The following is a 16,107-nucleotide window of genomic DNA, read 5'->3' as shown; positions in this document are numbered from 1 at the left end:
TTGATACATTTGGGGAGGAAGATAGGTCACACAATGGACACGTGTAACATCTCAAAGACCAACAATTACTCAAGCATCTTCCAACAGGGGTGAGAGAGAGCTAGGAATCTTATGGGAAGAGACCACAGAACTGCTTTCCCCACATTCACATCTTTAGTGCCCGGCACGAATACAAAATTTGTATCTGCATCTGCAAAAATGAGTTGTAGATATTCACACCCACATGTGCAGATGCCTGTGGATATAAAGGGTATATCCAAAGATTTGCGGAGTGCTACATATCTTCTCTTGATGTCTAGCAAAGATGTGGATTACAGACCGTGTTGCTGTTTTGCAGATATCCACAAGAGGGACATTTCCCACAAATGCTAGAGGCTGAGCATACTCTGCCTGAATGTGCAGAGAGCTTTTACAGAGATGTCATGCCTTTGATATTGTAGCACATGACAATATAGTTGGTGATCCACCTGGACAGCTATTGCACTGTTACAGAATGCCCTCATTCATTCCATATAGAGACGTGGGAACAGATCCCAAAAGACTTTGTTCTTTGCCAATAAAAAGCTAGTGCTTGGCAGACATCCAAAGCGTCAAGTGTTTGTCCATCTTTGGGAGCATGTGGCTTTGGACCGAAGACTGACAACTGTAGAGGCTGGTTGAGATGGAAATAAGACATTACCATGGAGAAAAATTTGGGGTTTGGCCGAAGCTGTACACTGTCTCCATGAAAAAGAACGTATAGAGGATCACCAGAGTATGACGTTCCCCCACTCTTTTTGCTGATAATGACTATTAAGAAATCCACCTTAGCTGAAAAGGGTAACAGTCAGCAGGTTTGAATGGGGACCACATAAAGGCTGTTAACACTAAGTTTAAATCTCACTGTGGTAGGGTCCCTAATAAGTGGGAAGAAGAAGTTACTCACCCTGTGTAGTAACGATGGTTCTTCGAGATGTGTCCCCGTGGGTGCTCCACTCCAGGTGTCGGGTCCCGTCCCGGCGCCGCTGGTCGGAAGTTTTCCATAGCCGTAGTTGGGCCGGACCGCGCATGCGCGAGCGGAGCGCGCGGCGTTCGCGCCTTTGCAACGGTCCGGCCCCCCCCCCTTGTCAGTTCCTCTCACCGCTCGGTCCCTGAAAGACAAAGCAGAGAGACCCGGAGCGGGGAGGAGGGTGGGGCGTGGAGCACCCACGGGGACACATCTCGAAGAACCATCGTTACTACACAGGGTGAGTAACTTCTTCTTCTTCTTCGAGTGGTCCCCGTGGGTGCTCCACTCCAGGTGAGTACAAAGCAGTAACCCAGAACGCGCTCCGGGTCAATTATTTTCTACCGTGGACAGTACCGCAGAGGCTACTGCAGCGTCTGAAGCCCACCTCTTCGTTATGGCATAATGACGTGCGAAAGTTATACTAGAAGCCCAAGTAGCCGCACGGGAAATATCCGCCAGGGGAACTCCCCTTGCAAATGCAGTGGAAGTCGCTACAGCTCTCGTGGAGTGAGCCCGAGGTAATGAAGGAAGAGGTTTGTTTCTGATTGAATGACATTCCATAATACAGTGTGTGATTAATTTTGCAATGCGTTGAGTGGAAAGTGCCTTGCCTTTCGATCTAGGTGCCAAAGATACCAACAACCTGTCGGTTCGTCTCCACTGGCGCGTTCTGTCTATGTAGAACGACAGTGCACGTCGGACGTCAAGTGTGTGGAACAGAGCGTCTCTACTGGAGGAATGAGGTTTGGGATAAAAGGTCGGTAGAACGATAGGTTCATTGATATGGAAAGAAGAACAAACTTTGGGGATAAAGTCCGGATGTAATCGGAGTGTTACTGTGTCCTTGGAAAAAACAGTGAAGGGGGGGCTTGCCATCAGCGCCCCCAATTCCCCTACCCGTCTCGCCGATGTAATTGCAAGCAGGAAGATTGTTTTCATCGTTAAAATATGTAGCGAAACCGATGCCAAGGGCTCAAAAGGTGGGTGCATAATGGTATCCAGCACTAAGTCGAGATTCCAGGAAGGAGAGGGCGCGCTTCGTGGCGGATATAAGTTTTGAAGTCCCTTCAAGAATCTTTTTGTAATTGCGTGAGAGAAGAGCGCAGAACCCCCTACTGGTTGATGAAAAGCACTAATGGCTGCCAAGTGCACTCTTAAAGACGAAAGCGTAAGACCTGACTCTCGTAAATCAAGGATGTAGTCCAAAACATTCTGTAGAGGAGATGATAGAGGGTGAATATTGTTCTGAATGCACCAGTCAGAAAATCTCCGCCACTTTGCCAGGTAGGTATTCCGTGTAGACTGTTTTCTACTGTGAAGAAGTACTGTCTTGACCTCTTCAGAGCATAGATTTTCATCTCCTTTCAACCAGTAAGAAGCCACGCCGTCAGATGCAGCGACTGCAGCCTGGGGTGTAACAGTGTCCCCCCTTCCTGAGTGAGGAGATCCTGATGGAGAGGAAGAAGGTAAGGTGGCTGAATTGACATCCTGTGTAAGAATGGAAACCAGGCTTGTCTGGGCCATGCTGGAGCTAGGAAAATGACCGTTGCTGCCTCTAACCTGATTTTCTCTAGTGTTCTGGAGATAAGCGGCGTGGGAGGAAACGCATACAGAAGTGCTTTCTTCCACCTGATCAGAAACGCATCGCCGAGAGAGCTCTTGCCGAGCCCCGCTCTCGAGCAATATAGGTGACATTTCTTGTTGTCGTATGTTGCAAATAGGTCTACCAGTGGAGTACCCCATCTCTGGAATATTGCAGATAGGATGTCTGTCCTCACTTCCCACTCGTGATCCGTGGGAAACTGTCTGCTGAGGGAGTCTGCAATCACATTGGCGGTGCCAGGTAAGTACGATGCTGTTATGCTTACGTTGTTCTGTATGCACCAATTCCAGCACCGCACTGCTTCGGCGCATAGGGAACGTGATCGTGCTCCCCCTTGTCTGTTGACATAATACATCGCCGCTACGTTGTCTGTCAGTATCCTTACTGTAAGCCCTCTGATCTGGGGAAGAAAGTGTTTGCATGCGTAGAAGATTGCTCGAAGTTCCAACAGATTTATATGCAGACGTCTCTCGCTGAGCGACCATTTGCCCTGTATTCGCTCGTTGTCCATATGGGCTCCCCAGCCTATGAGCGAGGCATCCGATGTTATCTGCACTGTTGGTTGCTGTCGATGGAATGGAACTCCCGTGAGAAGGTTTCTCGCTTCTGTCCACCACTGCAGCGATCTCTGAACATGTGGAGGTAACCACACTAGCTTCTGAATGTCGTGCCTCACGGGGACATAAACCGTGGACAGCCAGTGCTGAAGGCTCCTCAAGTGGAGGCGTGCATGAGGAACTACTGCTGTGGCCGCTGCCATGTGCCCGAGGAGACGAAGGCAATTGTGTACCGATACGGTCATGTTGCCAGTGAGTATAGTGACAAGATCCTTGATTGCTTGAAATCTTTCTTGCGGTAAGTAAGCTCTTGCCATGCGCGAGTCTAGGTTTATCCCTATAAACCTTATAAACTGAGTTGGAATAAGTGTCGATTTCTGCTTGTTGAGAAGGAGGCCGAGTGATTCGAAAGTTTGTTCGACCATCGCCACCATTTGTGACGCCTCTCGCTGCGTGGCACCTTTTATTAAACAGTCGTCCAGGTACGGATATATTATCACCTGGAAGCGACGCAGATAAGCTGCTACGACGGCCAGGGTCTTTGAAAACGCTCTGGGCGCTGACGCCAGCCCGAACGGTAGAACGCGATATTGAAAGTGATCGTGGCCTATCACAAATCGTAGAAAACGTCTGTGCGCAGGATGTATTGTGATGTGAAAATACGCATCTTGTAAATCGAGGGCAGCGAACCAATCGTTTAAATCGAGGGACGGTATTATGGAATTCAGGGTCACCATTTTGAAACGCTGTCTGCGAAGATAACGATTCAAACCTCTTAAATCGAGAATGGGCCTCCAACCCCCCGTTTTCTTTTCCGTTAGAAAGTATCTGGAATAAAACCCTCTTCCCTTGAACTGATCAGGGACCCTCTCTATTGCTCCGATATCCAGGAGACGATGAACTTCCTGTTGCAAGAGATTTTCTTGAGATGGGTCCCTGAACAGGTACGGGGAGGGTGGGGTGGTGGGGGGGATGGAGGTGAAAGGAATGGTGAAGCCGTTGTTTATGACTTCCAGTACCCATTTGTCCGTTGTTATCTCGACCCATTGGTGGTAGTAAGGTCGTAAGCGGTGGTGGAACATGGGTTTGTCCAGGTTGATTGGTAGTGCGCGCTTGCCCTCGACCAGGGAGTCAAACTTGCTGCTTTGAGGCAGCCGTGCCTGTCACTCTAGGTGGTGGTGGACGCCTCCGCTGGGGGCGCTGTCTCGATCGCGCTTGGTCGAAGGGGCGATTTTGCTGTCTCCTCGACTGATAGTCATACCGTCTCTGGTATGGGAAATAATGCCGGCGACGGAATGGTGGTGCGTACATGCCGAGCGTACGAAGCGTTGTTCTTGAGTCCTTCCCAGTATGAAGGATCTCATCTGTTTTCTCCGCAAACAATTTTAACTTATCGAACGGGAGGTCTTCTACCTTGGAGTGCAGCTCCTTAGGTACCGCGGCCGTGGCGAGCCAAGAAGATTGCCTCATTGATACCGCTGTTGCTACTCCCCGAGCCGCTGTATCAGCTATATCCATAGCTATCTGAAGATTGGCCTTTGAACACACATAGCCCTCCTTGAGAATAGACCGTAGTAGCTCCCTGTCTGCCTCTGATGATCTCTGAGACAGCTCAGTAAGCTTTGTTATACTATCAAAGCTATGATTGGCTAGGAGAGCTGTGTAATTCGCTATGCGAAGGAGCAGCGTGGCTGATGTGTAAACCTTTCGGCCAAAGGCATCCAGTTTCTTCGCCTCCTTATCAATGCCCGCATTTTTCAGCTGCGGGTTCTTAGCCCTTTGGAGAGCTGCGTCGACCACCAGCGAGTTTGGTTGCGGGTGAGTGAAAAGAAATTCTGAATCTTTAGACGCTATAAAATATCGCTTTTCTGCCGGTTTTGACGTTGGTAGAGTCGAAGCCGGGGTACGCCAGATTTCCGCAGCTGATTGGAGGATAGCCTCGTCCATAGGCAAAGCGACCTTAGATTGTTGTTTAGGGTTTAGGTTCCGCCAGAGCTTGAATTGTTTCGTTGGAGTGTCCAATATCTGAACCTCCTGAGATTGGGCCACTCTCCTAAACAGATCTTGAAAGTCCTTTGTGTCGTCTGGGGGAGATGGGTCCCCCTCAAACAGTGCGTCGTCAGGGTAGGATGACGACATATCTTTTTGTGACATATTGTGCAGCTGATCGTCCACATCCGATATCTGCCCTTCCTCAGGCTCAGATAGCTGGACTGAAGGTGAGTGGTTTTGCTGTCGAGATGACGCCCCCTTCCAGTCCTTAATTGGTGATAATTGTCGCGATTCATGAGGGGTATGGCAACAACAATGGCCAGGACGATAGTGATGTCTTTCATATTCGGATGCTCGATGGCCCCTATGATCAGGGTGATCAGGCGAAGACCGTCGGGAGGAGTATCTACTGGCATACCCCCTATGATAGGATCTTGGGGGGGAATAACTTGGTGAACGAGATCTATATGATGATTCCCTATAATAACGATGACATCGCCCGTGACGATCAGAATAACGAGACCTTGATCTGCATCGCGGGGACCTTGTTTGGTGATGAGAAGATGTGCGATGAGTAATGCTTGGTGAATGAGAGGGAGAGATTGAAGGCTCGAGTGAGGGTGAAATTGAATGCCTCGTGACAGATTTCTTAGCAGCCTTAGTGGGGACTGCAGAGGCAGAAGGAGTCTCTCCCCCTTGCACTGATAAAGAAGAATGGGCAGGGGGAGGACTAACCAGGACTGCGTCGTCCTGCTGTGTTACTGCCCTAGCCGGCACCCCAGGCAGCTGTTCTTGCGGTGCCGTTGCAGCTGCAAACTGATCGGCCGGTGCCGAGTCGGCACGGAGGGGGGCGCTCTGTTTATTATGTTCACTGAGCTCCGCGGTGCCGTGTGGCAGGGTTGCATCCGGTGCCGGACCCGGTGCCGGCTTACCCTGACTCAGTCCAGGCATTTGCGGTGCCGTTCTGACTCACGGCTGGGCAGACTGCCGCGGCTCCAGCCCTTGGAGCGGTGCCGGGCGCTGCGTGTCAGTTGCGCTCTCAGCGGGACGTATAGCCGGTGCCGATGACGTGCGGCTTGATGTTGCCGCCTGCGGCTTATTTGATCTCTCCGGCTGTCTCGCGGCCCCGGAGGCTCCCTGCTTATGTCCCTGAGACACACGGGACAATGAGGGGGGCGAGAGGGAGCGGGCAGGGGAAGCCCTTTTCTTTTGCGTTCCCGTTGCCGGTGGAGACTTCGCTCTTTTACCTTGCCCTCCGGGCGCTCCTGAGAAATGTTGCTCAGAAGGCTGTAGCGCTTTATCACAGAGGAGGAGCTTTAAGCGCATATCTCTTTCCCTCCGCGCTCTGGGAGTCAACTTTGCGCAGTGAGCGCATTTTTGCGGGACATGCGACTCTCCCAGGCATCTGACACAGGCTTCATGCCCGTCAGAGGCAGGCATAGCCTCCTTGCAGTGTATACACCGCTTAAAACCTGGTGAGCCAGGCATAATCTCCCTCTCTCGTCCTCTTCTTGTTTTTTTTTTTTTTTTTTTTTTTGATTAACTACTGTTCTTTTATCTTCGTCTGTTTTCTTTTTCTTTTCTTTCTTTTTTTTTTTTTTTTAAGACAGTCCTGTGAGGAGAGAAACGGCGTTCCGCCAGCGACCACGGGCGGCTGAGAGGAACTGACAAGGGGGGGGGGCCGGACCGTTGCAAAGGCGCGAACGCCGCGCGCTCCGCTCGCGCATGCGCGGTCCGGCCCAACTACGGCTATGGAAAACTTCCGACCAGCGGCGCCGGGACGGGACCCGACACCTGGAGTGGAGCACCCACGGGGACCACTCGAAGAAGAACAATCACTCTATGCTTTTAAGGGACCTGATCATCACAGAGTTAAAGAATACAGTGCTACTTGTAACATGAGGGTGTGCAGCCAAGTGCATTTTGCTAAAGTAGACTGCCAAACCCAACTCAAAAGGATAACAAATAGCTTAAAATCTTTTGAATCAGATTGTGTAGGAGACAAACCCTATGTACTTGTACAAAGAAATAATTCCACATACTAAAGGAAGTACCCCTTGTGGATGGCTTCTTACTATTAAGTAGGAGTTTCTAGACTGCCTTTGAACTGTGCCTCTGCATTTGGCTACTTAGGAACTAGGCTGTGAGGTTTAGCTGCAACACCTGCCTATGTTTCTGGGATATCAGGACTTTGACGAATTGTAGGGATAAGGGTTCCCCAATGGACAATTTGTATAGGTCTGAGAATCATTTTGCCTCACTCTTCAGCTTGAAAATGACCTTGGGAGTCCATGGCACTGTTCCAGGAAAGAGAAACGTATCTGAGATGGACCTGTGGCAACTATTGTCCTGTGAACAGAAAAGGGAGCAGTTCTTGTTCTGCAAGTTCACAAATAAGTCCACTGCAGGATCTCCTCTTCTATGAATAACTATGTTAGATCAGTTGTGCTGAAAGACCATTTACGATCCAGGGCAAATGAACTACTTAGTCTACTGAGCCATTCTGAACTGCTGGTAAGTGTGATGCTGTGAGAATCAGGGAATTCTGTGTACAGAAATTCCAGTGCTTGACTGCCTCCTCTCTGATCTAGAACCCTCAACTTGCTGACATTGAACATTGCTGTCGTGTTGTTAAATACTCAATCTTTGAGCCTGCACATCCCCAATGTATACATCCTACCCCATGGCTGAAGTGTCTATTAACAAAGTCATAAAGGGAAGAAATGGGGGGCAGGGACTCCTCTGCAAAGGCTTTCTTGGTTCAACCACCAATCTAGGGATACCAGTTAAGAGCTCTGTATGGATATAAAACATGTATCTGCATCTGATTGGCAAACATGGTCTGTGGATATTTGCAGAGCTCCAATAATAGTACATTGTCTGAGATGTACACTTGTGTTCAGGTAATGTATTTGAAGGTGATGTACAGACTTGCGTCATGTTGCAACCATCTGAAATGCAGCTTGGTAGGGGAATCACATAAGTATACATTTCAGGAAGGCAGATTTTGGTAAGCTCAGAGAACTGGTAGGTAAGGTCCCATGGGAAGCAAGACTGAGGGGAAAAACAACGGAAGAGAGTTGGCAGTATTTCAAAGGGACATTATTAAGGGCCCAAAACCAAGCTATTCTGCTGCATAGGAAAAATAGAAAATATGGCAAAAGACCACCTTGGATTAACCAGGAGATCTAAAAATTAAAGATCTTGCATGATCTAAAAATCAAAAAGGAGTCATACAAAAAATGGAAACTAGGACAAATTACAAAGGATGAATATAGGCAAACAATACAGGAATGCAGGGGCAAGACTAGAAAGGCAAAGGCACAAAACGAGCTCAAACTAGCTACAGGCATAAAGGGAAATAAGAAGACAACCTATAAATATATTACAAGTGAGAGGAAGACCAAGGCCAGAGTACGCCCATTGCTCAGCAAAGAGGGAGAAATAATAACAGGAAACTTGGAAATGGCAGATATGCTTAATGACTTCTCTGTTTCGGTCTTCACCGAGGAGTCTGATGAAGGGATGCCTAACATAGTGGTTTTCAGGTATCTAAAAGGGTGTCACAAAGAGGAGGGAGAAAAATTGTTCTTCCTGGCCTCTGTGGATAGAACAAGAAGCAATGGGCTTAAACTGCAGCAAGGGAGGTTTAGGTTGGACATTAGGAAAAAGTTCCTAACTGTCATGGTGGTTAAACACTGGATAAATTGCCTAGGGAGGTTGTGGAATCTCCATTTCTGGCAATATTTAAGAGTAGGTTAGATAAATGTCTATCAGGGATGGTCTAGACAGTACTGGGTCCTGCCATGAGGGCAGAGGGCTGGACTCGATGACCTCTCGAAGTCCCTTCCAGTCCTAGTATTCTATGATTCTATGATATGCTTCAGAACCCTCAGGCAATTCCTTACCAAGGTTCTGGAATGGTCCTTTTAGGAGGCACAAAGGTCCTGCAAAGCTATAAGCCTCAGGAGAGGCAAAAAGCTCTGCTTAAGGCTAAGTTCTAGGACTGCCCTGATACATTTTTTTCTCTTTGTTCACTTTCAGGTTTATGAATGAAAACAGGTGGAGGATTTGATGGACACTGATGTGCTCATAAGAGTGACTCCATCTCTGCAGGTATAAATATACATGTATATCTGTCATGTCATAGGTACACCCAGTCCTGAGGCAGCGTGGCCCAAAGACCACCATCTGTAATTCCGTCCTAGATTCAGAGCAGCACAGCCTAGTGGCTAGAGCAGGGGTGGGCAATAATTTTTGGCCAGGGGCCACTTCAAAAATTTCAGCTGCCTCAGAAAGGGTCCCGGTGCCACAGATCGGAGATTCGTCAGCAGTGGTCTAGCCGGACCGCACATGCACTGCTCTCGCACTGTTTGCACCATTAGTGCTGTGCAGTCTGGCTCCTGCCAGTTCCTCCTAAGCGGAGAATATCTGAAAGATATAAAAAGTGACTCTGAAGAGGGGAGGAGGGCAGGTTGTGGAGCACCCACAGGGACACACATCTCGAAGAACCCCCGTTACTGCACAGGGTGAGTAACTTCCTCTTCTTCTTCGAGTAGTGTCCCCGTGGGTGCTCCACTGTAGGTGACTTCACAGCAGTATCCTAAAGCTTGGTGATGGGTTTTGGAGCTGTAAATGTCCCACCATAGATAATACTGCGGAGGCAACTGCTGAATCTTGGAGCATGATGCTGCTGATGGTGTAATGTCTTGCAAAGGTAAAGTCAGATGACCATGTAGCAGTTCGATGGATGTCTTGTAACAGGACACCCCTCAGGAAAGCAGTAGAAGTCACGACTGCCCTAGTGGAATGGGCTGAAAGTGCATGTGGAAGTGGTCTCTTCTGTCTTGAGTAACACTTCACTATGCGTGCCACTATCAGTTTGGAAAGTATCAGAGGGGTAGCCGTGTTAGTCTGAATCTGCAAAAGCGACGAGGAGTCCTGTGGCACCTTATAGACTAACTGAAGTGTAGGAGCATAAGCTCAGTTTGGAGATGCGCTGTGCAGACAATGGTTGGCCCTTTGAAGGTATGGTTGTTGACACAAACAGATGCTGTGACTTACGAAAGTTCCGTGTCCTATTGATACAAAATGCTATGACCTGTCATACATCTAGCATATGCCATCGAGTTTCCTGCGGTGACGAATGTGGTTTAGAGTAGAAGACAGATTATGGGCTCGTTAATATGAAACTCTGAGTTTACTTTTGGGATAAAGGCGGGTTGGGGTCTCAGTATAACTCCACGGGGAGTGAATAGTGTATAGGATGGTGTTGCTGCTAAAGCGGCTGGTTCCCCTACTCTACGCGCTGATGTGTTCGCTAGAAGGAAGATAACCTTCATAGTCATCATAATTAAATAACACATGGTCAAAGACTCAAAGGAGGGGTTGTGTTAATGTTTGCAGAACGAGTTCCAAGTCGCATGGGACAGGTGGCTCTCTTCGTTGGGGGTAGAGATTCGATAACCCTTTGAGGAATCTCCTGGTGAGTGGATAAGCGAACACTGTAGATCCGTCAACTCTGTCTCAAAGAGCAGAAATCGTCACTAGATGGACCCTGACTGCGGATATCACAAGGCTGGATCGTTTCAAATAAAGGATATAATCAAGGATCTGTTTCATGGGAATTGAGGACAGATCTATGTTGTTGAGAGAGCACCATGAATGAAACCGTTGCCATTTTTGCATGTAAGTACACCGGGTCGTATCACGTCTGCTACAAATTATAATGCACCTCACTTCTTGGGAACAGGTTAATTTGGCTTGATGTTGCCAGCTAGGCGCCAAGCTGCGAGATGTAAGTGGTCTAGTTGGGGATGGACCTCTCTGCCATCCTTCTGGGTCAGGAGGTTGCCTTGGTTTGGTAAATGATATGGTTGTTGAATGGACATACATAGAAGCAAGGGTAGCCACAGTTGTCGTGGCCAAAAGGGGGCTATAAGTATTACCGTGGCGTTGTCTGTGTGTATTTTCTCCAGAACCTTTGGGACGAGTGGAACTTGGAGAAAAACATATAGGAGATGGTGACTCCAACTGATGAGGAAGGCATCTCCCAGAGACTCCGATTTGGTGGCTTACCTGGAGCAGTAGAGTCTGCATTTCGTGTTGTGATGTGTGGCATAGAGGTCTATAGTGGGGTACCCCCAATGTCGGAAAAGATCTTGCCCCACTTTGTGATCCAGTTCCCACTCGTGTTGCTGGGTAAAGTGTCTGCTGAGGGAGTCTGCAAGTATGTTGTCCTTCCCTGGAAGGTATGCTGCTGTAAGAGTAATACCGTGGCATATGCACCACGTCCATAAGTGGATTGCTTCTGCACATAGTGAGCATTACCTGGATCCTCCCTGTCGACTGATGTAGTACACGGTAGCTATGTTGTCTGAGAGAATTTGGACAGTGCTACCTCGAATGGTGTTCACGAAGTGTTTGCATGTGTTGACTACTGCTCTCAGTTCGAGGAAATTGATATGCTGCAAAGATTCTTGGGCGTTCCATTGACCCTGAGCCCTGACATGTTGCATATGAGCTCCCCAACCTAGCAAGGATGCACCTGTGATGATCTGCATGGTAGGTGGTGGGCGATGGAAGGGAATGCCTGCTAGCATATTGGCAGGTGATGTCCACCATTTTAGTGACTCTTTCACTGCCGTCGGGACAGAGACCATCCTGTGGACATCGCGGCTGCCTGGGTGGTAGACTGTGCTATCCAATGTTGTAGGCATCTGAGATGTAGTCTTGCATGTGCCACCATGTATGTGGAGGCCGCTATGGGACCAATTAGTTGTAAACAGGTAAGCGTGTGGATTCTGGGGCTCAGAAAGAACCTGCACAAGATCTCGAATAGTGTGGAACCTGTTTATCAGAAGATAGGCCCTGGCCGTCGTGGAACCCAGTCGAGCGCCGATAAACTCGAGGGATTGTTGTGGTGTCATTTTGGACTTGGGAATGTTGATTATGAGACCAAGAACCTCGAATACCATCTTTGTGGTATTGATTGCATGCAGAGCCTCGTCGAAAGAAGGTGCCTTGATGAGGCAATCGTCTAGATATGGAAATATGACGATACCTTGTCAGCGGAGAAATGCCGCTACTACCACTAGCGTCTTCGAAAATACCCTGGGTGCTGTGGAGAGACCAAAGGGTAGAACCTGGTATTGGTAGTGATCTGTGCAAATAAGAAATCTGAGAAATCGTCTATGAGCTGGGTGGATCGTCACATGAAAGTAAGCATCCTGGAAGTTGAGGGATACGAACCAATCCCCTGTATCAAGAGCTGGAATGATAGATGCTAATGTAACCATTTTGAACCTGGCCTTGCGGAGGTAACGGTTGAGCCAGCGTAAATCCAAAATTGGTCTCCAACCGCCTGACTTTTTCTTGGTCAAGAAGTAAAGGCAGTAGAACCCTCTGCCCCCGAACTGGTCGGGCATCTTTTCTACCACTCCGATATCGATGTGGTGTTGTACCTCCTGTTTTAGGAGAACCTCATGAGAGGGGTCCCCGAAGAGGGATGGAGGAAAGTGGGAAAGTGGGGAGGTAGCATTATGAAGGGGATTACATAGCCAGAAGTTACTAGTTCTAACACCCATTGGTTGGTTGTTCCTGAGGCCCATCGATGTTGGTAAGGCCTGAGTTGATGGTGGAACAGTCTCGATGTTTTGCTCAGGTGATGTGTAAGGGAAATGGTTCGCAGGCCCATGACCGATATATCAAATCTGCTGATGGTTGGTTGGTTGATTAGGCTCCCTGTTGTTTTGCTGGCCTCTCTTTTGGACGGTTGTCTAGGACGTTGGTGTTCAAATTGTCTACACTGAGATGGTAGATATGAGAAAGGTCTTTTTCTTTGGTATCGCTTTCAATGGTACGGTGGCATGTACATGCCTAGGGTCCTCAGTGTGGTGTGGGACTCTTTTGGGCAAAAAGACTCTGTCTGTTGAAGGATAGGTCTTCCACTTTCAACTGAAGCTCCCTGGGGACCGCTGCCTGCTGCAGCCATGATGCTTTGCGCATGACCACCGATGTGGCAGTTGTTCTTGCAGTTTCATCAGCAATATCGAGGGCAATTAGGAGCGCTGTGCGCGATGCAGTATAGCCCTCTTGAATCACGGACTTTAATATCTGGTGCTTATTGTCCAGTAAATGCTCTAAGAGTATTACAAGTTTGCTGTAATTGTCGAAATTATAGTTGGCGAGAAGTGCTGAATAATTTGACATTCTTAAAAGTGAGAGTGGCTGAAGAGTAAACCTTTTTGCCAAAAATGTCGAGGCATTTGCTGTCTTTGTCGTTCCCAGTACTCTTGTACTGGGGAACTTTGGCTCTCTGTTGAGCTGTGTCCATCACTAGTGAATTCGGCTGGCGGTGGGTAAATAAGAAGTCCATGCCCTTAGAGGGCATTAAATACCTCTTGTCCGCCTTCTTATTAGTGGGCAGAGTGGACGCAGGTGTCATTGGCATAATCGAGTGGCAGCGCTTCCTTGGCTTTTTGGGATGGCTGTAGATTCTTCAGCAACCAGTGTTGTTTTGTTGCACCCCGGTTAACTGTACCTCCTGGCTCTCAGTCTGAATAACTCCTGGAATTGCAGAACACCATCCGTCGGTGAGGAGTCTCCAGGAAACATGGCATCATCTGGGGAAAAGGAAGACTGATCTGTCAGGGAGACTCCCTGTGGTTGCTCATCCCTCGATTAATGTTCTTCATTTGCCTGAGTGGTCTGAACCGGAGGTGGAATGTCACCTGTTGGTGATCTTGTGCCTGAAGGAGTAGGCAAGGCAGTGCCATGTGTTTCCTGTGACTGTAGTGAATGCAGTGAACATGACTGGATTCTTCTACTGAGTGGGATTGTGAAACTACATATCTATGTCCATGTCTTCAGTAATATTGGTATCTCGGAGAGTATCTGCTCTTGTCGTGATAGTGAGAGCACGCTGACAGCGTAGGTGATCTTGGTGAATGTGATCTTCTACGGTGGTACCTGTGTGAAGGTGGTGACCAGTGTCAGTAATAGCAATGCGGAGAAAGAGAGTAATGCAGTGAGCGTTGGTATGTTCTGATGAGACTGTGATGTCGTCCGTTTCTGGGTCGGATTGGCTCTGGAGATAACGGTTCCAGAGAAAAAGGAGGAGGTTCTGGACTTAAAAGAGGAGTGTCGATTCTCCTTGATTTGCACTTGGCCTTCATCGGTACTGGAGACGACTCTCTCTGCAATATAGGTGGAGACACATGGTGCGTTGGAGCATTCGGTGCTGCTTCGATTGGCGCTGCTGCGGTCGGTGCTGGGGCCATCGTCAACTGATCTGTCCATTCCAAGGCCGTCAGTGCAGCAGTTGTCAGCACCATGTCCATAGGTGCCGTTGCTGATCGTGTTGGTACCAAGGCGGTGCTGTGGTCCGCCGCCGATGCTAGTCTTGGAGGTGGCAGTGCCGACATAGGTGCCTGTTTTGTCGGTGCCGGTGCTGATTCGGGTCTCGGCGCTGGAGAGGAGCCTGTTGCCGGTTCCCTAACGAGAGCCGGATTAGGAGCCGATGTGCTACGGCTGGATTTATGCTTCTCGGGGCAGTGGCTAGCAGTCATGCCTGAGGTACCCGGCTTATCTGCAGAGCTCACTCGTGGTAGGGATTGAGACGATGAGGCTTTCTTTGTGTGAGCACTCGTTCGCTCTGTTAATGCCGGAGGCTCTTCCGATGAACTGTGTGTGGCAGGTTGGAGGGCCTTGTTGAAAAGAAGCATCTTGAGCCGCATTTCTCTGTCGCGCCATGCTCGTGCCATTAACTTTGAGCAATGTGGACATTTTTGTGGAATGTGTCCTTCCCCTAAACACTTGAAACACTTGATATACTGTGAATGCCCGTCAGACACAGGCATGGCATCACGGCATGCAGAACACTTTTTGAAGCCCAGAGACCCAGGCATGTTGAACTTGTCTAACAGGAAACCATATATATTTTAAACTACAGTAACTAACTACTAACTATAACTGGAACTATAAGAAAACACAAACTACAACTAACAAGAACAACTGTTTCTTTTCTCTTCAGGTTGTCTGAGGAGAAGCCGTTCACTCTGTCTGCGACTGAGGACAATTAGGACGAACTGGCGGGAGCTGGACCACGTAGAAGAAATGGTGCAAAGGGTGCAAGAGCGGCGCATGCACGGTCCAGCTAGCCCACTGCTGGCAAATGTCTGATCTGTGGCTCCAGGAGCAGCCCAACACCTACAGTGGAGCACCCATGGTGACACTACTTGAAGAAGAACTTTGTGCGCTTCCCCCGCCCCCAGGCCTTAATTGGCCTGGGGGTGGAGGAGCAGCAGGGACTCTGCTGGCTGGATCAACCCAGTTGGTGGGCCAGATCCGGCCCGTGGAGGCCCTTTTTCCCACCCTGGGCTAGAGTCTCAAAAGGCTTGGGGGCAGCAGCCCTGGTAGGGGGGCCTGGGTTCAACCTACTCCACTGGGCCCCAACCCAGCACCCTGTTGGTGGCAGAGTTATCCAGCCCTAGTGCAGCATGGAATTCAACCGCAACACACTGAGCTCATTCAGGTGTGAGATACCACTCGCACACCCTCACTGGGTCACTTCCTACCCAATTTGGTGTTAGGGTGATCAGTGTAGCTTCTGGATCCTCTAATTCTGCAGCTCCAGTCTCCCCCTAAGATTTCACTGGCTTTGGAGGCTCCATGCCATCTCCCATCACCAGGGTCTCTGGCCATGTTATCTCAAGAGCTCTGTAGCAGGTCCTTCCTCTCCAGCATCAGCCCAGACTAAGCGAGCTGCTCCCTTTTATACTACTCAAGTCCTTGGACCATGCCCAAGATGGCTGGAGGGACAGACTTCTGCCCACAGGGCATTAAGTTTTTCTGGCCCAGTGTGGAGTATACACACCCTGTCACAATATCCCAGTGGCAGAGATAGGCTGCTCCCACCACCATGCATTTGGTAAAAACATTCAGCATGGCTGACAAGCGAAAGGACA

At 49.0% G+C, this 16,107-nt stretch overlaps 1 protein-coding gene and 1 long non-coding RNA gene across 7 annotated transcripts in view; one reads left to right on the top strand and one right to left on the bottom strand.

Annotated features, from left to right (window-relative positions):
- The window catches only part of TOPAZ1 (testis and ovary specific TOPAZ 1), a 141,524-nt gene that overhangs the window by 1,785 nt on the left and 123,632 nt on the right, over positions 1-16,107 (bottom strand). The gene's annotated exons all lie outside the window — the stretch shown is intronic.
- Positions 8,198-16,094, top strand: LOC142827291 (uncharacterized). The gene is made up of 3 exons (XR_012901931.1): positions 8,198-9,256; positions 10,547-10,828; positions 15,174-16,094. It is a non-coding gene; the product is annotated as an uncharacterized LOC142827291 (long non-coding RNA).

This window comes from Pelodiscus sinensis, chromosome 2, assembly GCF_049634645.1.
Source record: "Pelodiscus sinensis isolate JC-2024 chromosome 2, ASM4963464v1, whole genome shotgun sequence".
Taxonomy (NCBI): domain Eukaryota; kingdom Metazoa; phylum Chordata; order Testudines; family Trionychidae; genus Pelodiscus; species Pelodiscus sinensis.
This window is presented reverse-complemented; position numbering and strand designations above follow the sequence as displayed.